The following is a 27,141-nucleotide window of genomic DNA, read 5'->3' as shown; positions in this document are numbered from 1 at the left end:
GCCCTTTTATAGAATCATTTGTTATTATCTATCTAGATGATATACTTGTATATAGTGCTACTTGGGAGGAGCATATTTCACATTTGACGCAAGTGCTAGAAACATTGAAGAAGCACTAGTTGCTAACAAATATCAAGAAGTGTGAGTTTGCATAGTAGTCGTTGGTGTATATGGGGTATGTGATCAATGGAGGAGAGATAAAGATAGATCATTCCAAGATGGAGGCCATCATGAAATGGCTGGTGCCTACTAATGTTTCTGAGGTCAGGAGATCCATTGGGGCAACACAATACCTAAGGAAGTTCATAGTCTCATTTTCTCATATCTCTCAAATCGAGAAACGAAATCAAATTTCGTAAAAAACCCATTTGATCTAACAAAAAATGCTTTCAAATGAGATATTTTCCACCTTTTGAAATGCTCCATGGAGGTCGTGGAACTTGCATAAAGTTTGTTGAAGATTGTTGTTATGTGTTTCATCCATCATTGTGCTTCAAAACCTCATTCCCATGGAGTCATAACTTGCTCTAATACCATTGATTCGAATCTTGTGGGGGAGGCCCCCAATATCTAAAAAATTGAAATGCCAAAAAAAGATGAGACTGATCAAGATCTTGGGGGAGTCCCCCAAGATCTGAAAAAATGAGATGTTAGAAAAAGAGAGGAGAACACACACTGAACAAAACCACAATTTTTTTTTGATTAAAATGGAGAATTGTAAAGGCTACAGTGTGGTGGACAATATCTCCTTTTACAAAATGTGACTTGTTACTTCTAGCCTTTTTTAGTTACAATACAAGGGTATATTTCATGGGTGGGTAAATACCATGGGTGAATGAATACCATGGGTAGATGCCACTTCCAATACCATGGGTAAATTCCATAGGTGGACGAATACCATGGGTGAATGAATATTATGGGTGCATGCCACTTACAATGATTTGGGTGGATAAATACCATGGGTGAATGAATACCATGGGTAGATGCCACTTACAATATCATGGGTAAATACCATTGGTGGATGTCACTTTCCATTCAGATGAAAAACAATGCATAAAGAAAAATTACATTTAAATGTGCTCTTAATTTGACACATTGTAACTTTTCATTTATTTTCAGAAGGCGACAAAATCTATCATGACTAAGTGTTAAACACTAGTGAGGGCAACCATCATTAGGTGTTATCTATGTCTAGATAAAAACCACTTTCCCTGTAAATGACTAGCTAGTGCTTCTTAAGGTGACAAACTTCTACTGCTTATACATGTTTCCTTTTGTTTGAGGACGATGACTTCTTAGCTAATTTAAATAAATTTTAGGTCTTCTTCGAGGATCAAAAAGTAGCTTTAACTTAGATAATATCCATAATAAAGCCAATATTCGTTGTGGTCACTGCTTAAGTTATCTTTAATGGAGTTATGTACTTTCCAATATCTTTTAGTCTTAGTCCCATATATGTGACTACTGACCACCTCTGGTTGCAATTTAATTTCTCATCCAAAAAATTCATCTATATCGTCTTTTACATTTTTTTGTTTTTAAGAGAAATATGTATCCCTAAAAAAATTATAAAACACTTCCCATTATTTTAGATGATACTTAAAGTAAACAATATTTTGCAAAAACTCAAAACTTTATTGAACCGAGAGGCGCTCTACAACCTAGCATGGGGTAGATGTGAAGCGTAAATGTTTAACATTTAACATTTAACAAATTTAATCTATTGAATTAAGACTTTTGTGATCCATACCAATTTTTTGAGACATGTTTTCGGTGATAATCACATCAAAATTCATTTGTCGACGCGTTTCAAACCAACAAGTGTGGTTGACAATATGAAGAATCAGATCAAGACAACAAATGAAATAGAGAGACTGATCACTCCAACAACTAGAAAGAAACAACTACTTTTGACCAAAAGAAACGACTACATTTGACTTGACTAATGTAGCCGTTTCTTTTGGTTAAAAGTAGTTGTTTCTTTCCAGCTGTTGGAGTGATCGGTCTCTCTATTTAACTTGTTGCCTTGATCTGATTCTTCATCTTGTCCTAACGATGAACCACACTTGTTGGTTCGAAACGCATCGACAAATGAATTTTGATGTGATTATTTCCAAACACATGTCTCAAAAATTTAAACTAATGTTAATGTCGGCGTAGTATAGGTAGATGTGTAGCGTAAATGTTTAACATTTAACATTTATATGTCAGCTAATTTATTAAAAAAACATTAAAAGTAATAAATAAAAAGTTAAAAGTAATATAAAGCCCATGTAAACATTTAAATGTTGGCTCAATTAATAATAAAAAGTTAAAGTTAAAGTCATTTTGTTATATTTTGATTTTGTTATTATATTGTGTATAGGCTTTGTTACCATACCATGAATCAATACCATGGCTTATCAATACCACATGCCAAAAAACCATAACTTATTTCACAATCAAAATATTTTATAACAATATGACACGATTCTTTACCATGAATATTTACCCCCACTTTATCGTGGATATTATTAACATGCAAATAGGCTTTGTTACAATACCATGGACCAATACCATATGCCCAAAAAGCACAACTTATTTCACAATCAAAATATTTGATAAATATTTAATTTTAGTTCAATTTTATAACATGTTTTAATTAATTATAAAAGGAAAAAGGTTATCATTAGTTTTGAGATAACTTCTATCCTCATGACTACTAAAAAGATTCCCATAGAAATTAAATCAAGGTTTCAATAAAATTAAAAATGAGAATATTTTTATATATAAAAATGTGAAATATATAATATAAATAACATGACTAAGAACCAACATAGATCCATCTTAACTATGGATCCACCCATGAGAGCAAACAAATTGAGCAACAAGAATAGGGGAAAAATAGCGCATGATTGTTTAAGGTTTTTTATTATTGTATTTTCTTTGACATGATTGATCCAAAATATAGGTCTAATATCTTACAACCAATTGAGTTTTTTTTTTTTAGATATTTTCTTAAATGCAATATCATAGAATCAAATTTAAGAGAGAGAGAGAGAGGGGGAGAGAGAGATGGAGTTGGAGGGGGTGAGAGAGGGAAGAAAGAACAAAGACAAAGAGAGATGGAGGAGGAGAAAGACATGGAGTGACAAGGGAGAGATGTGGAGAGAGCGAGGGAGAGAGGAGGAAAGAGAGATGGAGGGAGATAGTGACAGAGTTAGAGGGAAGAGAGAGAGAGAGAGAGTGATGAGGGGGAGAGGTAGAGGGAGGTGGGAGAGAATGATAGAGAGAGGAAGGAAGAGAGAGGACTCACTAGAGAGAAGGAGAGAGAGAGAGGGAGGGAAGAAAAAAGACATAGAGGGAGAAAGGTGGAGAGAGAGGGGGAGTGATAAGGGGGGGAGAGAGAGAGAGAGAGAGAAGGGGAAGAGAGAGAGAGAGGGAGAGTAAGAGAAAGGGGGAGAGTAAGAGAGAGGGGGGGAGAGATAGATATTGAGAGAGAGTGTGCATGTTTGACGGTGAGATAGAGAGAGGGAATAAGAAAGAGACACATAAATACAAATATAGATATTATATAGTATTATATAACTAGCATAGATCCATCTTAACCCCAAATCTATCAAGCATTGAGAGTGATCAAATCTCTCGAGGTGCAATCATTCCCTCAAGTTTCGCACAAAAAAAGAGGTTTGCACCTCGAGAAATTTGATTCCTCTCGGCGCTTGATAAATCTGACGTTAAGATGGATTTATGTTGGTTATATAATACTATATAATATCTGCATTTGTATCTATGAGTCTCTTTCTTATTCCCTCTCTCTATCTCACCCTCAAATATACACACTCTCTCTTCATCTCCCTCTCTCTCTCTTAACCCTAAATCTATCAAGCGTCGAGAGAGATCAAATCTCACGAGGTGCAAACCTCTTTTTTGAGTGCAAAACTTGAGGAAAGGTTTGCATCTCGAGAGATTTGATCGCTTTCGGCGCTTGATAGATCCGAGGTTAAGATGGATATAGACTGGTTAAAAACTCTAGAGTATTTCAACTAATATTATCATTAAAAATTCCACATACCACTTAAATGAATGAATTTGAGATTAATGGAGAAAATAATTGCACTCAAAGGTAAAGATGTTGTAATGTTTAACATTTTGACTCGAGATAACATAATAATAATAATAATAAAAACTTTCTAGTCCATGTTTTTTCCCATAATATTCTTAATCCATTATTTTTTCTATAGTATTTTTTTTGATATGGTTTATTTAAAGGCTAATAATTAAACCAACCTAGATTCATTGCGGAGAGATCAAATCTCTTCCCTTTCCACATTTCATAAATCCATAATTAAAATAAATCTAACTCATAACTAATTTTCCTGTCACTCTTTAAACCTAATTGAAAATCATATATATAATTAAACCAACCTAAATTCATTATAGAAATATCAAATTTCTTCCCTTTCTAAGAGATCCATAATTAAAATAAATCTAACTCATAACCAATTTTCCCAACACACTATAAACCTAACTCATAACCAATTTTCCCAACACACTATAAACCTAATTGAAAATCATATATATTACCTACATTCAACAAAGATACATTCGGCCCACACAGATATATATCAACTCGGAAACTTCTCTTCCTATCACTTCACCCTCCTACTCGCATTCGCCACGGCAATGGTATGGTAGTTACCTTCCCATTCTTTGTATAATTTTTGCTTGACTAGGGTTTCATATCGTGATACCAATCAGTCTTCGTTTTGCTCACCAATCAGTCTGGTCTGCCGTTCGAATCTGCTTCTACTTAGAACCCTGAGAACCAATGGAGGTAGGCTATGAAAAGCGGATCAAAGAGAACTCCCACTGCTTGATGGGTGCGAATTCGTTCAAAACAATAGGATTTATAGCAGAGAAGAACAATGCTTCAAACCCACGGCGTTTGATATAGTGGTATCGTCCCGTAAGTGATAGTGGTTGCTCCAACAACATCCATGAGGTCATTTGCTCTTCGAATTTTTCCATATATTCTGAATTCAAATTTGGAGAGAGGCTTAAAGTTTGGAGAGAAAATGGCTACATAGATGTTGTTCGGAATAGTTCAGTTCAAGTGGAATCTTAATCAAGTGTTACTGAGAGCGACAAGGGTTTACAAAATCGACAGTAATATCGTACATAGGCTCTGGAAAAATGGTCGGAAGACCCAGAGGTTAGAAAGAAAGATCTAGGGTTTACAGGAAGTAGAAACGTCGGTCATGAAGGTTAACAAACTGGAGGAAGGTGAAGATGATTAGCCGAATCCTATTTGGAACAGAGAAGGATGAGGAGGAAGAAACGTAGGCGGAGGAGGTCAAAGGAGCTACAGTGTGTTTCTTCGGATGGGGCCGACGGTTTATCTGCTGTTCCTGATGATTGGAAGAGCAGACAAGAGAGTATGGAGGAGGACTCTGTGATATCGACTCTGAGAAAACAAGGAGGATGATTAAGAGCAGGATGCAGTCGGAAAAAAGAGCTATTGGATGCATGATAGGAACCTAAGTCTCCTTGTTTTGAGATAGCAGGCATCATAAGCATGGCTGTTAGCATTTTTTCACGAGAAATATTTGAGTAAAACTGGATGGTGTCAGCACAAGCACGCACAGGAAGTCGGGACTCCATTATAGAGGCATCCTATTCCAGTTATGAATTCTTAAACTGTGTTTGAATTCAGGATTATTTAAGGTTCTCTATTTGGCTGGATCTATGCATGATATCATAAACCATTCAACTTAAGTGCATGGTTGTCTAATCTTACATATTCGAAGGTGTCCTTTTCAAGGTAGCAGCGGATTCATCTACATCGAGCTATCTTGATAGGTATTTTATGCAATTGATATCAACTTGACTGCCTTACCTGATCATAGTTCAATATTAGATTTGCTTATAGTAATACATTGGTTGTAAGTACAGTCTAATCATTGTAAAGCTTTGAAGTTGATCATGAAGGAATGCTGGGCTGTTGAGACTAGCTCGTTCGATGTAATTTGCTTATACTTTTGTTTTGGTGTTTTTTTTCTTCTAGTTCATTTTTTTGCCCAGCTAGAAAGATCTATATCTATATCAGGCCGACAATCTGGTACCAGTCTAGTACATAAATTAATCCATCAGGATTTTGTTCAGGTTGTGTCCATGTCTGGGGTTTTCCCTACGTTTTATACACTTCAAATTCCTGGCTTCAGAATTGCAGAACTTCGTTGATCCTGAAACAGAACTTCCATGGCAAACAAAAGCATTTGAAACAGAGGGTGAGAGACTGGTTTTGTGTTCTGATCTCCTAACAGGCTTTGATTCTATATTTATCATCATAAAAGCTACCAGTAAATAAATAGTGCAAATATTAGACCATACAGTAAACTGGCACTCCATGCAAGCTATAGTAGAGAAGACTCGTAATCGTTTTGTTAATAGATGCACAGCTTCTCTCATCCGTTTTGTTTTTCATTGAGCACACGAGGTTTTCAGGGCAAATATCCTCACGTTTCAGTTGCAGCACTGGGCATTTCTGATCCCACAAGTCGTCAAGCACCTGAGTCTCTGAATGGGGCTGCAGACAATCAATGTTACCCTTGTCAGCTGAGGGATATGTTCGTTTACTGCACTGGTTTTCCTATCCAGTGTAGAACTTACTAGAGCAGACTATAGTTCTGTTGCTTGGTTTGCAAATGAAGTGGTAATCTTTCTACTCCTTCTGTAGAGAAGTCTATTTCTATTGCTAGACCTTTGATCCAGTTTACTTTATTTCAGAGGAAGCAATCTTTACTGGATGCTACTTCATTCAATATATAAGCTATAGTTTCAGACTATCTATCAATTACTATTGAATGGTGAATATTGGATCTGCAAAAATTAATTCCCTTGACCATGCAATCCTTTCTGCTTGGTTATTTGTTGCCTTCCCATTTGAATTTCAGATAATTGAAAATAAAATTTGGTCTTTATTATTTCTATTGATAGCACCACCAGTACCCTAACATGAGTTTGCCCTAGAAGCATTGTCAAATTTAAATTTATACCTCTTTGACAGAGGTGGGTTCGAATGAGACTGTGGACTGCTTGTACCCAAATCTGCCCATTCATGCAAAACAGAATCCGATCTTCTTGGAGTGGGAGATAATATTCTGTTCAAAAGGAGAAAGACACTTGAGGATATCTTGGGTATCTTCAGGGATGTGCTCCTGTGATTCTTGGATGGGTTTCATCTGATTTTAGCTCAAATTTGGGCTGGATCCTATAGCTGTGCATTAATTATTTTTGGGTTTGGTTTTTATTCTCTTATAGTTTTTAAATAGGTCATAAGTTAAATGACATGAAAAAGGAGTCCTCTTTGCACTCTGCAGATGGAACTTAGATAATTTATGGTCCATGGACCTTTTGGCCATTTGCTTGAGGTTTCTTTAATTTGCCTATGGAAAAGTGCAATTTCACTAAAATTGGCTGTTCATTTTGACCATTCAAGTGCTGTTGGATGTTGAAACAAGATATATAGCTATTCTCTTTTGCTTTTCAATATCTCTTGGAAACCTGAGTTTTTCAGTGATAACCAGATGAATGTTGCAATGTTGGGTCTAGATCTTCTTCCAAAAAAACGTGAAATTCTTCTTTGAAAAGGTGTAGGTATGCTTGCCTGCTTGCCTTCTACTCTCCTCCTTTGTGTGGCCCAAAAATAATAATACTAAATTTGTTTCTATTGTATCCTTTCCCATGCTATCCCTACATGGTTCCATGGAATTGTTTCTATGACTACATCCTATGCCACATATGTCACATCGTTTGTGAGGATTTGTCTATGATAACATATAAGCCCGAATATACTATGCTCTTTATATCAATGGGGTGGCGAGATGGGTAATGGCCCTCCTACTAACCATAATAGTTGATTGCTTGTGGGGCAAGTATGTTTACATAATCGACCTTCCCCTCTACTGTGTGGTGAAAAAACATTTAATTGGCAATAGTATGTGCTATACCTTTCACTTGTTATCCTAACATATTGTTGAAGAATTAATTGTTATTGATGTCAAAGGGATGTCTAGTTGAAAAAGAAAATTACATAGGCTTAAAGAGGAGTTTAAGCCCTATCCAACAAGTATTTGCATGCCTCCTAACTCCTCATTGAAGAGAAATTAAATTTTCAAGTTCAAATATATCTATTTCTGGAAGATAGGTTCATATCTCATGAACCTTGTGAAGTGAAGAAGAAGCACTGGTTTTGGTTTCTGGTTTCTTTGGGTTTTGGGTTACGGTTTTTAGTGACACCTTTGATCAGATTTTGAGGTTTCCTTTTGAGCTATCCTTGGAGGACAGAACTTGTGTTAACTCTAGCACATATCTAGTCCTAAATTTGGCCAGGCATTGGAGGAATTTTGGCTTATCTACAACTCAGAATTTTGGCCTTGTTTAGGCCTATAGCAGACTAGAGTTGGGCCCCTTTATGTGAATTTCAGCCCTCTGGAAATTCAAATTCTAAGGCCTGCGAAATTTGACCCCGAGGCCAGAATTTTGGCCCCATTTTGTGGCCTGTGTTATCTCAATTTGAGACAGAGTTTCGGCCTCCTGTCACAGCTTGGTTCCTGAAGCAAAGAGGTATATTTGAACCTGGTTTTTTAACCTTATTTGGAGTAGGCTTTGGATAATTTTTTGAGGAGACCTTGGGTTAGTTTTTGGACAAACATTGGATCAGTTTTGAAGACCTCTGAAGCAGCCCTAGAAGCGGTCTCTTGAAGCAAAATTGAAGAATCTTTGTGAAGTAGACTTGGAGTGTTTTAGAGCAGAGTTTTAAGTAGACTTGAAGAACCCTTTTGAACAGACTTTGGGTCCTCTCTTGGAGCAGATTTTGAACAGATCTTGGAGCAGAGTTTGAACAAACCTTGAAGATTTATTGTAGCAGCCTTGTTGGAGCTTTCTTGACCATTTTTTGGAGGAGACTTGAAGGTGTTTTTGGATAGAACTTGGTGACTTGTTGAAGCAAACTAGAAGACATCTTTGTGTAGCAGACTTTGGAAGAATTCCATCTTCATGTAGCAGGCTTTGGAAGAATTCTTTGAAGGATTTCGTGCAAACCTTAGAAAAGGACTTGAAGGCATCCTTGGGCAAGTTTTGAAGCATCTTTGAAGCAAAATTTGGGAACCATTTTGGAGAATTTTTTTCTCCATGGATGTCCTTTACCACATGAATTGTTTAAAGATGCTCTCCATATCATTGATCACTCTCTTTTGTGCGAAAACAATGGAACTTTGATAAACAAGCATGGTCGAGATGTTAGATTTAATGAATAACGTTCTGCCTCCTACGGGTAGTGATTTGTTTGCCCCATTGCTGATTCATTCCTTATTTTATCATAAGCATTTATTTAATTTTTTGCAGTATGTCTTTTATCTGATAGAGGAAATCTTAGGTAAAACGTATGCATAATATCTTCTTTTAAGTCTCAACATCGTCAGGATTTGTCTTTTTAGTCCCAACATTGTCAAGATTTGCCTTTTAAGTCCCAAGCTTACATTCATGAAAGAAAATTGATTTATCTCTGTTAATGGTAGACGATCTGGCCTATGGGTCTCTTAAATATTTTGATGGCATTGTTTATTGCTTCAACTTCTTTTGGATTGGGAGATCCTAGAAGTAGTGTATAATTCAATGTTATCAAAACCATGCCGGTCATTGAATTGGTAGACCCCTCGAACTGGGAATCGGTAAAAAAAACAAGACAAAAAAATAGATTGACCAAACATACTTAAAGTAATAAAAATAAACCATATATATTCGTGTGCATCCATATAAATTCAAGCGATTTATATGCAAATATGATTTTTTGTTTTGTTTATATAGCAAGATTGCATAATACCAAAATAGCACTAGTGTAATGCATCTCTGAAACAAAATACATCAAGATACAGGCTCTAAATGGCCTTTGGAGTCCAAAATTAAGCACAGTACTCAACTTCTACTTGCATAACCACTTCGTTCACAAGACGAAATAGTAATCGCGCATCCTTCACCTGATTAGATGCTTCTACAAATTTAAAAAACATGATGTCTTTTGGGCAAGCATTTAAGAGATTTAAAATGATGCAAGTACTTCCATCAATCCATCTGCCAGACATAATTGTGCAATGTGCACCTTATGTTGGTCCATGAGTGCTTGAACTCTGTAAGGTACTCTTCTATTCTTTGGATCTTGTTTTGTAGAAGTGACCCCCTAATATCATGAAAACTAGGGCCTTTGAAGCCTGAATCACATGTAGCCATAACATTAATTAGATGTTGATAATATGGAGAATTAGCAACATTGAAAGGTATTATTGCATCATACCACCATCTAGCAATGCATTCCCAATCAACTTCCATCTCTATTTTCTTCCATTTGGCATCAATGGTGGGTTGGGCACCAGGGGTGGTGTGAGGTACGAAGAAATAGTCAAGATTCTTTGCACATGCCGTTCTCAAAGTAAATGAACTAAAGCCATAAGTTCATCACCAAGTCTAATAGGGAAACTAGAGCAATCTTCAAAACCTGGGATATGTGTTTCAAGATCATGGTCTATGAAAGGAGCATCGTCATTTTTACTTTTGCCGATGTCCTTTTTAACTTTATTGTTCTTGCTCATGCTCTTTTCAGCCAGGTAGGCTTCCATAAAACCCATCTTATGATTCTTTAGGTCATCAAAGACTTTTTTACAATGTTCTACTTGGCCTTTGCAATGAGCTATGTGTTCCTTAATCCTATGGATCCCCCTACCTTTAATGACCTTGCCACAGTAGTTGCAAATGTTTTTGAATTTTCCATCGCAATTCAATTGGCAATCTAACTATCTTGAATCATTCTTGCTTTTAGGGGCAATGACAACCATACAACAACAAAAAAAATCTGCATGCAAAAGCCTAACATTTCTTACTTTTTAGCGAAAAAATTAACAGAAATACAAGAAAAAATAAAATAGAAATTTGCATAGAATTCCCTAGCTTTCTAGGGTGAGAAAAACAATGATTTTCAAGAGATACAAATAAAAATTTAAATAGAGATCTGCATAGAAAGCCCTAGGTTTTTTTTTTTAAACTCATAAGGAAACAAACAACAATTTTTAACAGAAAAATAGAAGCTGATTAGGTGCCTTGACATACTTGGAGAAGCCTTCCAAAAATTGAGAACAATAGTTGCTCCAAACAACAGCAAAAATCTGCTCTAAAAATCTACCCAAAACCCCCCTTCAGTCACCCTCCAAAAAAAGCTAAAAGTCAGCCCACATCTTTGACAAATTTTTTTTGAAGCAACTTTTAATTTCTTCAACAAACTTTTCTAGCTTAGCCCTTCAACCAGCTCTTCAAATCTGCACAAAATCCTCCTAAGAACAACCCTACAAAATGGCAAATATCTCTCTAAAACCCACTCAAAAATCTCAACTCAAGATATACAAGAAGCTTGAATGAATAGTGTGAGTGAAATACATGGGGTGAGGGACTTTAAATAAGTTTGAGAGGGGCTGGAGTTTCCATTTTTGTGGGCCAATATCCAAGTAAGAAAAATTAAAAAAAAGAAGCAAAACAAGCCCCTCTTGTTGTGTTGTATGTGGCCTTATTGAACCAATTGGTTCAGTGAAAATGGCTAGTTAGGTACCAGATTAACCAAAAATAGTTCGTGAGGCTAGTCCGAACCAATTTTGCCCTCCAACCAGTCACACTAGTCAGTTTAGACCAGCTCGGTCCGGTTTTGAAAACACTAGAATCATCTTCAAATTGAAAATTGGAAATAGGGCCAGAATTAGATGGAATTTTTGAACCTCCAATTGTTGTGATGATGGGGCATGAGAGATTATTTTGTGGAGTGTGTTAATTTTATTAACCTTGACGACTGGCAATTTATTACGTAGAAAATCACTTATTGTAAATTTATTAATTGTGGATTTGTTGAATAACAACATTGTTGGAAGTTTAATAGGTAAATAAAAGATAAAAGCAATGGAAGCAAAATTTTACATTCTCATACACATGCACATACAAAATTATGCCTTTCACATCTTTTCTTTGTTAACATTAGTTTTATAACATACAAGGGCTTTCCTTCTTGGGAAATTGTTAAATTTGGCAACTAGGGCCAAACTTCGCATTGGACAACTCATATTTTTCTTGGATTCCTCTCTCTGAGAGGTGTAGGATTGATCTAAAGATCATCCCATTCTGACATGTACAAATGAAGTTATGAATTTATTTTGATTATGGACAAATTGTCAAGGTCGGCCAGCCATCAAATTAGGCTTCTCCAGTGTTCAACGTTGCATATAAATACAAGGAGCCTCCTCCTCATTTTGGCATCACTCTCATTCATCTTTCGCTCTCTCATCTTGATTGGGTATTGGTTTCTGGTGCAAAGGGAAGACTGGTTTTTCTAGTTGTCGCGTTGACCAAATTTGACCAAAATTTCAGGAGGTTGACTTTGTTTAGCGTTGACTAGCATGTACTCTATTTGACTGCGGTTTTGTGAGGGAGACTTCTGTTTGGGCAGGCCGTAATTTTTGGCACGAAAATCGAAGTTGTTTGACTGGTTATTTTCAGATTGTTTTGGGTTGCATTATCTTGCTGTTGGAGGCTGAGTTGACCAAGGTTGACAAAGGTTGATCGAGCTGTTTTGGAGGTCTATTTTAGCCCTGTTGACCAGCGTTGACTTTCTGGTTAGGGCTTTCTGTTTTTGTTGTTTTGATTGTTGAGATTGGGCAAGTGAATATTGTAAATTGTACTCTTTCTGTTGAAGTTTTGAAGAATTATAAGAAGAATTGATCAAGGGTTTCCGAATTATAAGAAGAATTGATCAAGGGTTTCCCCACATTGGGGTTTGTCTCTGGTTGGTGCCATATCTTGTGTCCTCTTGTGTTGTCTTGTCTTCTACTGTTATTGTTTATGTTCTATCTGCATTTTACCTAAGTCACTTGACACGGGGATTCGAGATTCGTAGGATACAAGGATTTGAGTGTCAGATTCGGACACGTTGACCCCCCGAAACAGGACACTTAGGATTCGTTTTATATATATATATATATATATATTAAAAATTAGATAATTCTTACACAAATTCTCATTAATGATACAAATTCATTGATTTCAAACATAGATCTTCATCTAGATGTTAGTTTTACTGTTTACAAAGTAAGTTAGTAACATTATAGCATGCATAGTACATACAAAATTCAAATATCTGCATAAACCCTCACAAACCTCATAAACCCTCCCTCATAAACCTCATAAACCCTCACCTTTTTTGGGATTTGAATCCCAAAATCAGGACACGACTGAGATTCGATGGTGTCCTGTTAGGACATGTGGTGTTCATTTTAGAATTCGAATTCCCATCGGATCATGTCAGATTCGTGGGATTCAGACACGTGGCTTGTTTTGGACGAATCCCGTTTGGGATTCGAATCCCAAAATCAGGACACGACCGGGATTCGATGGTGTCTTGTTAGGACATGTGGTGTCCCGTTTTAGGATTCGAATTCCCATCGAATTGTGTCAGATTCGTGGGATTCGGACATGTGGCCTGTTTTGGACAAATCCAATTTCATAGCATTTTACTATCATGATGATGTCATTGTTGAACTGGATATTGATATTGGGCTAATAAAGAAATTGAAGTAAAATTGCTCTAAGGATAGAACATACCATTGCTACCTAAAATTAACATGGTATCGGAGTTGAAGTGAAGATAAAGCCTAAGCAAGAGTGAGAAGAGCAATCACCAAGAGGAGCAATCACTGGTCAAAGACAAGATTCAATGGCTTCCACATCTTATTTCAAGTCTGATGATAAGCTTCATGATAAGTTTGATTATCATGCATGGAAGATGTCTCTTGATTTGACATTAGAAGAGCAAGATGTGATGGATTATGTGCAAGGAAGGATTTCAGAACCTCCTTCTAATGCACCGGTTGCTAAAACCAAATACAAGAAGGGTGAAGTCAAAGCCGAGAAGATCGTCAGGGATTCTATTCATAAGCATTTAGTTGCTTCCATTTCTGATTTGAACACATCAAAGGAGATATATGACAGGGTGGTTGGCATGTTCAAATCTAGCAATGCAAATCAAATTCTTTTCCTCAAGAACAAGTTGAAGGATATAAAGAAAGGAAGAAATGAAGATATTCAATCCTACTTCATGAGGATTACAGAGATAAAAAATGATCTTCTTTTGATTGGAGAAGCTATTGCTGATAGGGAGCTTACCCTCATTGCCCTTGGAGGACTCTTTGTGAATGGCATGTGTTCAACACTATTATTCTTAATAACGACAAGATTCCAGGTTTTGAAGAATTGTTGACTAGATGCTCCCAAGAAGAAATAAGGATGATGGAACTAGATATGTCTTCAAATAAGAATGATCTTATTGCATTCTCCGCTCATGCTAAAAAGAAGAACAATGCAGGTTCAAAGAAGCAATGTCAAGGAAGACCGGGTTTCAAAAATGGAAGGGAAGATGCTTCATTTGCAACAAGTTTGGTCACTATGCTAGGGAGTGTCCTAATAGAAGGGATACACCTCATGATGATGGCAACCACACCAAGAACAATTTCAGGGGCAAGAACAATCAAAGGAATTGTAGATTCAACAACTAAGGTAAAAGGAATGCTCCCGCTTCTCATCAAGGAAATGGTCGCCGTCCCAAGAGATCAAGAAACACTAGGTATGATGAATCTATTGTTGTTGATAACAAGCAAAAAGAATTCTATCTTATATCTACCCTTCCTACTGCATCTCCTCCAGACACTTTGGGAAATTGGTTGATTGATAGTGTTGCCTCAAGGCACTTCATCGGGTATAAGGAAGCTCTTTCAAATCTGATTGAAAGGGATACAAATTTAGAATTATCCTTGGAGACAATGTCACCTATCCTGTGAAGGGAGTTGGGAATGTTACTCTTCAATTGGATCAGGGTAACACCATTCATCTACAAGAAGTACTATATGTACCTGATCTAAAGAAGAACCTGGTATCTATCTCGGCGATGGAGGACAAAGGATTTAATGTGTCATTCATCGATGGAAAGGTTGTTGGAAAACATTAATAATTCCAACCACCAACATTGAATGCAGGGTCTAGCTTCTTTTGGAAAATTCGGCGGAAGTCTCAAGAGCTAGATAGCTTCCTGAAGAAGCCACCGACTCCAGAAACTTCTCCTCTGTATATAAAAATCCTCTTTAGCAATCGAATCAGGCAAGTGTTATGTGTTTTGTGTTTAACATGCTATTGTGCTTTCTGATTTGGTATTAGAGCGAGGTGAGGTTGATTGCTGAGAGAAGGTTCCTGTTTGTGAGCAATCAGATCGAGAGTAAGAGATTGCTGCGTAAGAGATCAGTGTGCTGAGAGGTGTTGAAAAAAAAAAGGTCTCCAGAGAGATTGCTGTGTGGAAGGGCGATCTGGACGAAGGACCGTGTGTGAGTTTTTTGTTGCTGTAAAGTTGCAATACGTCTGCTTGTGTGTAAGAACCCGTTGCTCTGAAGTTGTGTGTAAGTTTGTGCTGGTGCGGAGGAGTGGTTCGTGAGGCTTGTTGGAGGGAGCCGAACTGCTAAGAACATCTGCGTAAAGTTGGAGTGTTGGTAAGATAGGGCGCCCCGAGGAAAAGGGCATTCTGGTCAAGTTGGGAAAGACTTCCAATCTACTAGGTCTGTGCAAGGTCACCAATCTCAACGTGCCTATCTCTCCTAATGTTGACTGTTCCAAGGTTCACTGATAAAGTTTGCTGACGATGGAATTTGGGCTGGTTATCATAGTTCTATACTATTGGGGCTGTAGTTAGTCTATGAACTAATGCGTTTTGTGACAATGGAATCTAGGCTGGTTTCCTTAGTTCTATACTATTAGTTATAGGTGCCGACAGTAGTGAGTGTGAAATAGTGTGTTTTGTGATTATCGTAGCGGGCGTTGGACAATTTTCTGTCTATCAGTTACTTGTGTGATCGCCTGTAATACATTTCAATAAATAAATGATGATGCCAACCGGTTTTAGTCTGTTTTAAAAAAAGAAAAGAAAAGAAAAGAAGGAAGCAACGCTATTATCCAATGATATTGGATAAAATTTTATGATTTATGATTGAGGGTTTATATTTGTGAAAATTAGTAAATTTTTTTTTTGGTGATTGGTACGGTGAAAATAAGTAAGATGGCTAATATATTAGTAGAATCTTATTTATTTGACTCTAACAAGTTAGACGGTGAAAATTATGCAAATTGGAAGTTTAAGTTGCAGACTTTGACGGAAGGCAACAATACATGGGCGATTGCGTCTAGAGCTGAAGTTAAGCCAGTGTCCCCCCAAGCCACAGATGCTGCAATTCAAGATTGGGGGTGACGGGATAACAAAGCAAAGGTGCTTTTGCAAATGACGGTTAAGGACAACATTATTCCACACATTAGAGAGTGCAAAACATCCAAGGAGACATGGGACACTCAAAAATTTGTATGAGACGAAGGCTACAAATCGAATATTGTATTTAAAGAGTAAGCTTCTTTCAATTAAGATGGAAGAAAATGAAAGTGTTAGTGATTTTATTTCTAGAATTAAAGATCTAAAGGATAAATTAGGTGACATTGGCGGATCAATATCTGGTACAGACTTGGTTACTGTGACATTAAATGGAATGCAATCTCCCAATTCAGATTTGGCATTGATGGCCAAAGGGAGGCAATCCTTCAAAGGCAAACAATGGGAGAAAAATAAAGGCAAAAAGCCACAGGTAAAATCATTTCAAGGTACATCATTACCAAATGCCAAATCAAGTAGAGATGATGTGTGTTATTACTGTGGAAAACCTGGTCATTTTGCTAAGAATTGCATGAAAATAAGGTCTGATCAATCTAAACAAAGAAGGCATTCAGGAAATTATGTTGATAGAGATGAAGCAATTAGTCATTAGTCATGACTTTAGCAATCTTAAATTGTTTGTGTCCAATGCTGCTTTATTAGCAGAAACTAATGATGATAATGCTTGGTTTATAGATTTTGGTGCATCAATCCATGTGTCATGCAAAAGAGATTGGTTTGATTATCATGAGATTAATAATGGTGGACACATCTATTTAGGAGATAATAGATCACATGAAATTAAAGGATATGGTGATATAAGTGTTATGATGCCTAATAGACAAGAAAAACAAATTCAAAATGTGGTGTATGTTCTAGGATTAAAGAAGAACTTAATTTCAATCTCTACTATCACAGATCAACATTTAAAAGTTGAATTTGTGAAATCACATTGTTTGGTAAAGGATGTGCAGGACAACTACAAGGTTGTTGCAAAAGGAATGAGAGTTGGAGGCTTATACAAATTGGATGTAATGAAGAATGGGCATCAAGCTTTGGCATCAACAGGCATGTCAACTAAAGAGCTTTGGCATCAAAGGTATGGACACTTAAATCATAATGGCCTAATGTTACTACAAAAGAAACTGATGGTAGAAGGTCTTCTAATTATTAAGGGTGAACACTTTGAATGTGAAGGTTGTGCACTAGGAAAACAACATAGGGAAGAATTTCCTGTGCATGAAAATAGAAGAAAACGTGAAATACTTGAACTAGTGCATACTGATGTATGTGGTCCAATGCAAACTAAGTCACTTGGTGGAGCATATTACTTTCTTATATTTATTGATGATAGCACTAGATACACCTGGGTGTACTTTATAAGAAACAAAAGTGACGTGTTTGAATACTTTAAAGAATTCAAGAGTATGGTTGAAAAGCAAACAGGAAAGAGCATTAAAATTCTTCGATCAGATAAAGGTGGTGAGTACACTTCAGGAGCTTTTATCAAATATTGCAAACAAAATGGAATTATGCAACAATTTACAGTACCACATACACCTCAACAAAATGGAGTAGTTGAGAGAAAGAATAGAACATTAGTTGAATGTGCTCGTAGTATGTTAAAAAGTAAAGGACTTTCTAATAGTTTTTGGGCTGAAGCCATTAACACAACTGTATATCTTAAAAATAGAAGCCCTACTAAGTATCTTGAGCACAAAACACCATTTGAAGCATTTTATGGTTTTAAACCTAAAGTTAGTCATTTAAGGATATTTGGATGCAAGGCCTTTGCTCATATTCCTAAAGAATATAGGAGAAAGTTAAATGCCAAAGCCATCAAATGTATTTTTATTGGATATTGCACTGATCAAAAAGCATATAAAATGTATGATCCAAGTACTCAAAAGGTCTTTGCAGGTAGAGATGTAATATTTCATGAGCATGTAGATAAACAAATAAAAGGAGATGAACATAATATATGGTAGTTTCCTTATGAAAGCTTTAAGGAAGAAGAAGTTGTGGAATCAACTCAAGAACAAGAACACATGAACATTCCAAAAGACACATCAAGGAATCAAAGTCCACAAAGAAGTGATGAAGGCACTCTACGGAGAAGAAAAGGAGAAGGTACTCCACAAAGTAATGAACCTCTAAGAAGGTCAACACGACAAATTCAAGCCCCTATCAGGTATAAAGATTATGTCTTAATGTCTCAAGTAATGATTGTTTTGAGCCCTTAAATTACGAACAAGCCAAAAATCATAAAGAATGGATGGAAGCTATGAAAGAAGAATATGACTATAATGAAAAATGAAACTTGGGAATTAACAGAATTACCTGAAAATAAAGTCCCTATAGGATCAAAATGGTTGTACAAGACAATTTAATGCAGATGGTAACATAGACAAGTATAAGGCAAGATTGGTTGCAAAAGGTTATTCACAAAAAGAAGGTATAGATTATGAAGATACTTTGCTCTGGTTGCAAAAATGAATACAATCAGAATAATGATAGCATTGGTAACTAAATATGATTGGAAGCTACATCAATTAGATGTAAAGTCAGCTTTTCTAAATGGTGACTTAAAAGAAGAGATTTATCTTGTTCAACCAGAAGGATTTGTAAAAAAGGGTCAAGAACATCTTGTATGCAAGTTAAAAAAGGCCTTATATGGACTAAAACAGGCCCCCAGATATTGGTATGAGAAAATCGACAAATTCTTCTTTCAGCAAAGATTTAAAAAAAAAGTAAAAATGATCCTAATTTGTATGTCAAGACAGATAGAAATGGGGATATAGTATTACTCTCTATATATGTTGATGATCTAATAATAACAGGGAGTGCTAATAAATTAATTACAGATATAAAAATAAAATTATCATAGGAATTTGAGATGAAGGATCTTGGTGAGATGCACTATTGTCTAGGTCTTGAAGTATGGAGAGATTATGGAAGAACCTTAATCACACAAAGCAAATATACAAATGAAGTACTAAAGAGATTTCATATGAATGGATGTAAAACAGTGAGTACTCCATTGGAACAAAATATCAAATTAAGAAGTGATGATGGAACAAAAGAGGTGAATGGAACATTGTATCGACAATTAGTGGGAAGTATGAATTATCTCACTACCACTAGACTAGACATCGCTTATGCAGTAAGCATACTTAGTCAATTAATGATTAAGCCTCATGAAAGCCATTGGATAGCTGCAAAAAGGGTTCTTCGATATTTAAAAGGAACTTTCAATTTTGGTATTACTAATGCTTGTAATGTTGAATTGACAGGTCTGGAAACTCGCTAGCCTCTGGCAGATTGACTGGCAAGGAGAAACGCACACTGACATAGATCAAGAACTCAACTACAGAAGAATTCGACTCTCCAACCAGCAGGACAAACTAAGATGGGGACATACGCCAAAAGGAACATTCACCACCAAAGAAGCACACCAATTGCGCTACTCAGCTATCCAGACAGACAAGGACCAAATTTGGGAACAAGTTTGGCAACCAGGAGTTTGGCCTAAAGTCTCTACTTTTTTATGGCTCTTAAGTAAACGACGCATACTCACTTGGGACAATTTGCAAAAGCGTGGATTCATTGGCCCATCAAGATGCCCAAACTGCAATCTCCACTCTGAAACAATCAGCCACCTAATGGAAACTTGTCCGCTAGCAACGCAACTTTGGGAGAGAATTGAAAAATGCAACAGGAGATCGGAAGCTCGGATGGAGGACGTTACAGAAACCATAAGGAAATGGACCAAGAACCCTTTTAAAAGCCAGCTTCTTAACTCTCTATGGAGTCTATTACCAGGCTTTCTTTATTGGATTCTCTGGAAGGAAAGAAACTACAGAATCTTCAACAACACTCACCGGCCAATAGAAGCTCTGTGGCTCCTTCTAAAACAAAATCTTCAAGAAACTCTAGCCATCAGAACCTGGTATGACACAGATTTGCCAGACTCTCCGCAGGAATGCATCGTTCTGAAGGACTGGAATCTGGACCTCTCCTTTTTAGCAAATGTTACAGCTCGTCCTCCAACGCGCACAACCTCTCCGCTATCCTGGTCCCCTCCAGCAATCAACTCTTACAAGCTGAACTTTGATGGGGCAGCCAAAGGTAATCCTGGGCCGACGGGATTTGGAGGAATCTTCAGAAGCCATACGGGAGCTATATTGCATATATATTATGGATCGATTGGCAAGGACACTAACAATGCAGCTGAGTTGGAAGGACTTTGGCAAGGGATCTGCATTGCAGAACAAAAGCACTTCTTCCCTTTAGAGGTCGAAGGAGACTCATCCATCCTAATCGACGCAGCCAACAGAATACAAGCCGGTACTACAGCAGTCAAAATAGCATCCAGCTGGAGATTGCTCAATAGATTGGAATCACTGGAGGAAAATCTAAGGAATCCCCAAAGCATAACCTTTCAGCATGTTAGAAGAACAACGAATCAAGTTGCTGATAGACTGGCCAACCAGGGCGCCACTCAGCAACTTCCCTACTTCTCTGGTTCTCTTGAAATGGCAGCCGATGAACAACTCAAACAGGATTGCGCTTCTTTGGTGTAGAAAGATCTCTCTCTCCCGGATGCGGGTGTTCGATCAGAGTAAGGGTACGAAGGTGGCGCTTCACATGGGCAGGTGTCAGCCCATGCGCGCCACGAGGAACCATGCAGATCAAGTGAGCTGGTCTCACGCAGGGTTATTAATGTGGTTCGTTTATTCCTCCATCTACCTCCTGGTAAATTGTGCAATGGCGCTTCATAATGTCTGTGCTCCAGCGACCTCCTCGCATTCCTCTGCGGTTTCTTGGCATTCCTCGGCGGCCTCTTCGCATCCCTCTGCTGCCACTTCGCACTCCTCTGAGGCGCTGTTGGTAGCTCAGGGGCATTCACTCTCTGTGCCCAAGTCCGTCTCCGTCTCAGGCTCGAGAGTGTTTCACAGGATTTTAGCTCCAGTTCAACGCGCTCACGTGCTGGTTAGTTGCTCCCCTCCGTGCATTTGTGCGCTGGTTAATCCATTGTATACTGCAATGCCGAGAGAGCGTCCAAGAATGGGTAGCAGACGCGGAGGCTCCCGTGGGCGCGCCACCTCACAGAGGTCTGCCCCCATCTCTCCCTCCTCCTCGGTCGAGTTGGCACCTGAGCAAAATCGCCCTCAAGTTTCCCGAGCTGGAAGAGGCAGAGGTCATGGGCGTGGAAGGCTGGTTGACTGTGAGCATGCGGCGCATCCAACAGTCCGCTATCGTATCCCCTGCACTCTTGCCAATTCCACTTTCTTAGTCTCTGTTACTATTGAAAATTGTGCAAATCTCAGCGGCCAAGCAGCAGCTCATCAGGCAATTGCGCCAGAACAAGGGACAGTGCCTCCAATTGACACTTAACGCCCGGTCACGGGAAGTTCCTCCTTGGCGACTCAAGCCGCCCCTGATGGTCCAAGCGAGCCTGCTCCGGGAGTCCCAACTGGCTCGGTGGTCCTTCGCTCAGACTCGGAAGACTCTTTGCAATTTGGGTGCAGGGTAGTGGAGGAACCCTACGCTACGGATGACAACTGATCTCGGATGGCACTCTGCTCTCGGTAGCCTAAGAAGTAGGCGCATTACTCTGTTTTTGGAACTCGAAATTGTGCCTGTGTCAGGTCATAGTATGTGTCTATATGTCTCTGTGTCGACTGTTTGGATCTATGTCTATTTGTCCTTGTTCAGCGCTGCAAAACAGTGCAATAGTTGTTTGTATCAGCTTGTCTGTTTCGCAAGACTTTGAGTCTTAGGAAAAGATGTAACAGATGGAAGTCCACCATTTTTGGAAGGTGTTCAGCTGTGCAAATTGTCAATCTCATGGCAAGATTTTCATGGCCTTGCTGTAACATTTTGAATCTTTTTGTATAATAATAGAAGTAGACAGATTGAGAAAAAAAATGTTGAATTGACAGGTCATTTTGATTCTGACTGGGCTGGAAATCCAGATGACAGGAAATCCACCACTGGATATGTCTTCAATATAGGATCAGGAGCTATATCATGGAGCAGTAAGAAACAAGCAACAATTTCCTTGTCATCAACTGAAGCAGAATATAAAGCATTATGTAGTGGCACCTGTGAAGCTATATGGCTCAAAAGAATACTTGAAGATGTTGGTGAAGGTCAACAAGAACCTACAGTGATCAGATGTGATAATCAAAGCACCATCAAATTGGGGAACAATCCTGTATGTCATGCAAGATCAAAACATATAGACACACAATATCATTTTGTAAGAGAAAGGTCCAATCAAAATAAATTTCTCTAGTATATTGTAATACAAATGAGAATGTAGTTGACATATTCACTGAGCCTCTTGGGAAGGCAAAATTTGAGTTTTATAGAAGTAAGTTATGTGTTGTAGAAAATCAAGATTATATTGTAAGCCTAGCTGAGAATTAGACCAGCAGGCATGACAATTAAGAGTATGTTTACAGTGTCTTTTATATTGTGCTATAGTATATTTGTCATATGGTTGGAATTAAGGGGGAGTGTTGGAAAACATTAAAATAATTCCAACCACCAACATTGAATGCAGGGTCTAGCTTCTTTTGGAAAATTCGGCGGAAGTCTCAAGAGCTAGATAGCTTCCTGAAGAAGCCATCGACTCCAGAAACTTCTCCTCTGTATCTAAAAATCCTCTTTAGCAATCGAATCAGGCAAGTGTTCTGTGTTTTGTGTTTAGCATGCTGTTGCACTTTCTGATTAAGGTACGTGTGTGGAATAAAAATTTCAAAGATGCATTTACACTTGGCTTCAGGGTTGATAGCCTATATAGTTGGAGGAAGCCCATTGGGAGCTATGTCTTGCGACACATCACTTCAATCCGAATTGTGGCACCAAAGGTTTGCTCATCTACATTATAAGGCTCCACCTGATGCGAGGAAGATGGTGACGAATTTAAAGCAGAACATGAAGGTGTTTGTCATGGGTATGCCAAAGGAAAGCATACAAGGGGACCATTCCCCTCAAGTGATAGCAAGACTACTGACATATTGCAATTGATTCATTTTGATCTATCTGGTGCAATGCCTGTGAACTCATTGGGAGGATATTTATATTATGCCATCTTTATAGATGATTTCTCTCGCAAGACTTGGATATATTTCTTGAAGAAGAAGGACGAAGTATTCTCATGGTTCCATTCTTTCAAAGCTTTGGTCGAAAATCAAACCGGGAAGAAGATCAAAATATTGAGGACCGATAATGGAACCGAATACAAATTAAATGAGTTCAAAGATTATTGTAGAGAAGCTGGCATTAAGAGGGAGACTACTCTCGCATATACTCTTAAGCAAAATGGTGTTGCTGAAAGGATGAACTGCTCTATCATAGAAGCCACTCGTGCCATGATTCATGATCAAAGCCTTTCGAAGTTCTTATGAGCCGAAGCTGCAAACACTGCAGTGTATGCTCAAAATAGATGCCCTCATCAAGCGTTGGACTCCAAGACTCCTGAAGAAGTTTCACCAGTAAGAAACTTGATGTTTCTCACTTTAGAGTTTTTGGTAGCCTTGTATATTTTCATGTGCCGAAAGAAAAGAGAAGCAAATTGGATGCTTCTAGGAAGAAAGGAATATTTGTGGGCTACAGTGAAACTTCTAAGGCATATAGAATCTGTGTTTGGTCAAAGAGAAGTGGAGATAAGTCATGATGTCACTTTTGATGAGGATGCTGCCCTTGGGAAGATTAGTAACCTTCCTCTTCCAAGGAAGGACAAAGAAGCAGATTACGGAAAGTAGGGAGAACCGCAGGAAGAGTAGATGCCCGATGCTGAAGGATGAATGGATCCCATTGATCCACCCCCTCATGAGCCTTCCTCCTCGAAAAGGAGACCCTCATGGCTTAGGGAGACTCTCGAAGATGCCGAGAGACATGTTGCACCTAGGGGGATATTTCGTGAAAGCAAGAAGCCGAATAGGTACCATGGGTACTTAACTGCAATGAGCACCATTGTTCAATCCGAGCCTTGCACATTCGAAGAAGTTGGCAAATACCAAGTTTGGAAGGATGCAATGAACGAAGAGTATGAGTTGATTATGAAGAATGATGTCTGGGATGTGGTCCCTAGACCCAAGGACAAATCCATTGTCACCTCGAAATGGCGCCTCAAGATCAAGCATGGAGCTAAAGGAAGTGCTAAAAAGTTCAAGCCTAGATTCATTGCTCGAGGCTTCTCTCAAAAGGAATGTGTAGATTATGATGAGATATTTGCACCGGTTGCCCGCTACATCACCATCCGTTCGATTATAGCCCTTGTTGCGTTGCAAGGATGGAATCTTCACCAGATGGACGTCAAGGCTGCCTTCTTGCATGGTTCACTTAAGGAGGAAGTCTTTGTAGAACAACCTAAGGGGTTCGAAGTTCAAGATCGTCAAACACATGTATGCAGGTTGAAGAAAGCCCTCTATGGATGGATGTAAGTGCCCCGGGCTTGGTATGAGAGGATCGATAACTATCTAATGAAGCTGGGATTTACAAGAATAGAAGCTGATCCGAACCTTTATTTTGAGGTTGAGAATGATAGACCTCTCATCTTGGTACTCTATGTGGACGATCTCTTTCTGACAGGTGAAAACCCTCTTATTCATCAATGTAAGAGGGAGTTGGATTTCGAATTCGAGACGAAGGACTTAGGTTTGATGCATTACTTCCTAGGGCTGGAGGTCTAGCAAAAGCCAAACACGATTTTCCTTTCTCAAGGAAAGTATATTGTGAAGATACTTGAAAGATTTGGGATAGTGGATTGCAAGTCTGTGACTACTTCGATGGAACTTGACTTTAAGAAGTTATGCAGAAGTGTTGTTGGGCCCGATTTGGGAAATCCTTCTGAGTATCGTCAACTTGTGGGGGCCCTGACGTTCTTGGTGAACTCTCGTCTGAACATATGTTTTGCAGTGAATACATTGAGCTAGTTTATGGTCGAGCTTGATCACATACATTGGATTGCTGCCAAGAATCTCTTGAGATATCTTCGGGGTACAATCACTTATGGGCGAAGGTACAATGTCGGGAATGTGAGGCTCCATGGTTATTGTGATGCAGATTGGGTTGGTGGTGTGGTGGATCGTAAAAGCACATCTAGATGTTGCTTCTCTCTAGGTTCTGCTTCGATATCATGGATGAGCAGGAAGCAAAAGTCGATTGCCTTGAGCACTGTTGAGGTTGAATACATTGCTGCTAGTTTGGCCTCTTGTGAAGTTGTTTGGTTGAGGAAGCTCTTTATTGAGTTGTTTGGACATGCGCTGGATACCACTATGATCTTTTGCGACAACTAGAGTGGGATTCGTCTTTCGAAGAATCCTGTGTTTCATGACCGCTCCAAGCATATTGATATTAGGGACCACTTTATCTGGGATATGGTATAATGAGGAGCAATAAGACTCCAACACATTAGGATTGATGATTAGGTCGTTGATATTCTTACGAAGGCCCTGGGGAAGGTCAGATTCTTAACCTTTTGTGAATGACTTGGAGTAGTGGAGAGACCCTCTTATGAGGGTCTCGTATGAGATGTATGTGGAGCTCTGGCAGTTTCGGGGGGGGCTTCGGGTACTTCTTGGAGTGATGAGCGACCATAGGGTGAGTAGTTCACCTTCCTTATTGGTGTGTGACGTACAAGGTGAGTGGTTCACCTTCCCCTGTGATACCCCATGGTGGCATATGCATAGGATGAGTGGTTCACCTTCTCCTATGGCATATGAGCAGGATGAGTGGTTCACCTTCTCCTGTCTGCACATCCTACCCATGTAGTCTGGGACTCATGGGAAGTACCTCTCATCTGGCCAATGAGAAGGGAAATGAGGATAGGGACCATAGGGCTACCGATGGACGCATCGTGTTCTACCGTACTCCCTATGCTAGGATGTTGATATTGACCTGGGATCAATGGAAACTGACTTCGGGTCGGTTAAGAGTGGTATGAGACACTCTCTATTATTGGAGACTAACTTCGGGTCCATTCTTGATCATTTCTTCTTTCTTCATAGTTCAATAGAGCAGAGACAATGATGGTACAGATTGTCAGACAACTTGGCAGGTGAAGTTCTCCCTAATTGAGAGGGTGTTAAATTTGGCAACTAGGGCCAAACTTCACATTGGACAACTCATATTTTTCTTGGATTCCTCTCTCCGAGAGGTGTAGGATTGATCTAAAGATCATCCCATTCTGACATCTGCAAATGAAGTTATGAATTTATTTTGATTATGGACAAATTGTCAAGGTCTGCCAGCCATCAAATTAGCCTCCTCCAGCGTTCAATGTTGTGTCCTCCTCCTCATTTTGGCATAACTCTCATTCATCTTTCTCTCTCTCATCTTTATCGGGTATGATTTTTGGGCACCTCTCTCTCTCCACATGTACGAAGGGAAGACTGGTTTTTCTAGTTGTTGCGTTGACAAGATTTGATTGAAATTTCAGGAGGCTGACTTTGACCAGTGTTGACTAGTGTTTTGTGAGGGAGACTTCTATTTGGGAAGCCGCAATTTTGGGCACGAAAACTGAGGTTGTTTGACCCCAACGTTGACTGCCCTAGTTCTGGTTGCTGCGTTGACTTTTGTTGACCAAGTTTGACTGGTTATTTTCAGAGTGTTTTGGGCTGCATTATCTTGCTGTTGGAGGCTGAGTTGACCAAGGTTGACCGAGCTATTTTGGAGGTCTATTTCAGCCTTGTTGACCAATGTTGACTTTCTAGTTAGGGCTTTTTGTTTCTGTTGTTTTGACTGATCAAATTGAGCAAGTGAATATTGTAAATTATACTCTCTCTGCTGAAGTTTTGAAGAATTATAAGAAGAATTGATCA

General features: G+C 38.6%; 1 long non-coding RNA gene across 2 annotated transcripts in view; it reads left to right on the top strand.

Annotated features, from left to right (window-relative positions):
* Positions 1-4,599: 4,599 nt before the first annotated feature.
* Positions 4,600-27,141, top strand: part of LOC149216041 (uncharacterized) — a 35,081-nt gene continuing 12,539 nt past the window's right edge. Inside the window, exons 1-2 of one of the 2 annotated variants that reach the window (XR_016251062.1) lie at positions 4,600-5,841; positions 6,145-6,694. This is a non-coding gene — a long non-coding RNA (uncharacterized LOC149216041). Of the gene's footprint in view, positions 6,004-6,144; positions 6,695-27,141 lie in introns of those variants that run through there. The other variant, XR_016251061.1, reaches the window with a different exon arrangement.

This window comes from Pinus tabuliformis, chromosome 1_1, assembly GCF_031772625.1.
Source record: "Pinus tabuliformis cultivar Carrire ecotype Pingquan chromosome 1_1, CPIR1, whole genome shotgun sequence".
NCBI classification, from domain to species: Eukaryota; Viridiplantae; Streptophyta; class Pinopsida; order Pinales; family Pinaceae; genus Pinus; species Pinus tabuliformis.
Note: the sequence above shows the minus strand (reverse complement) of the source record. Positions and strands in the feature narration are given on the sequence as shown.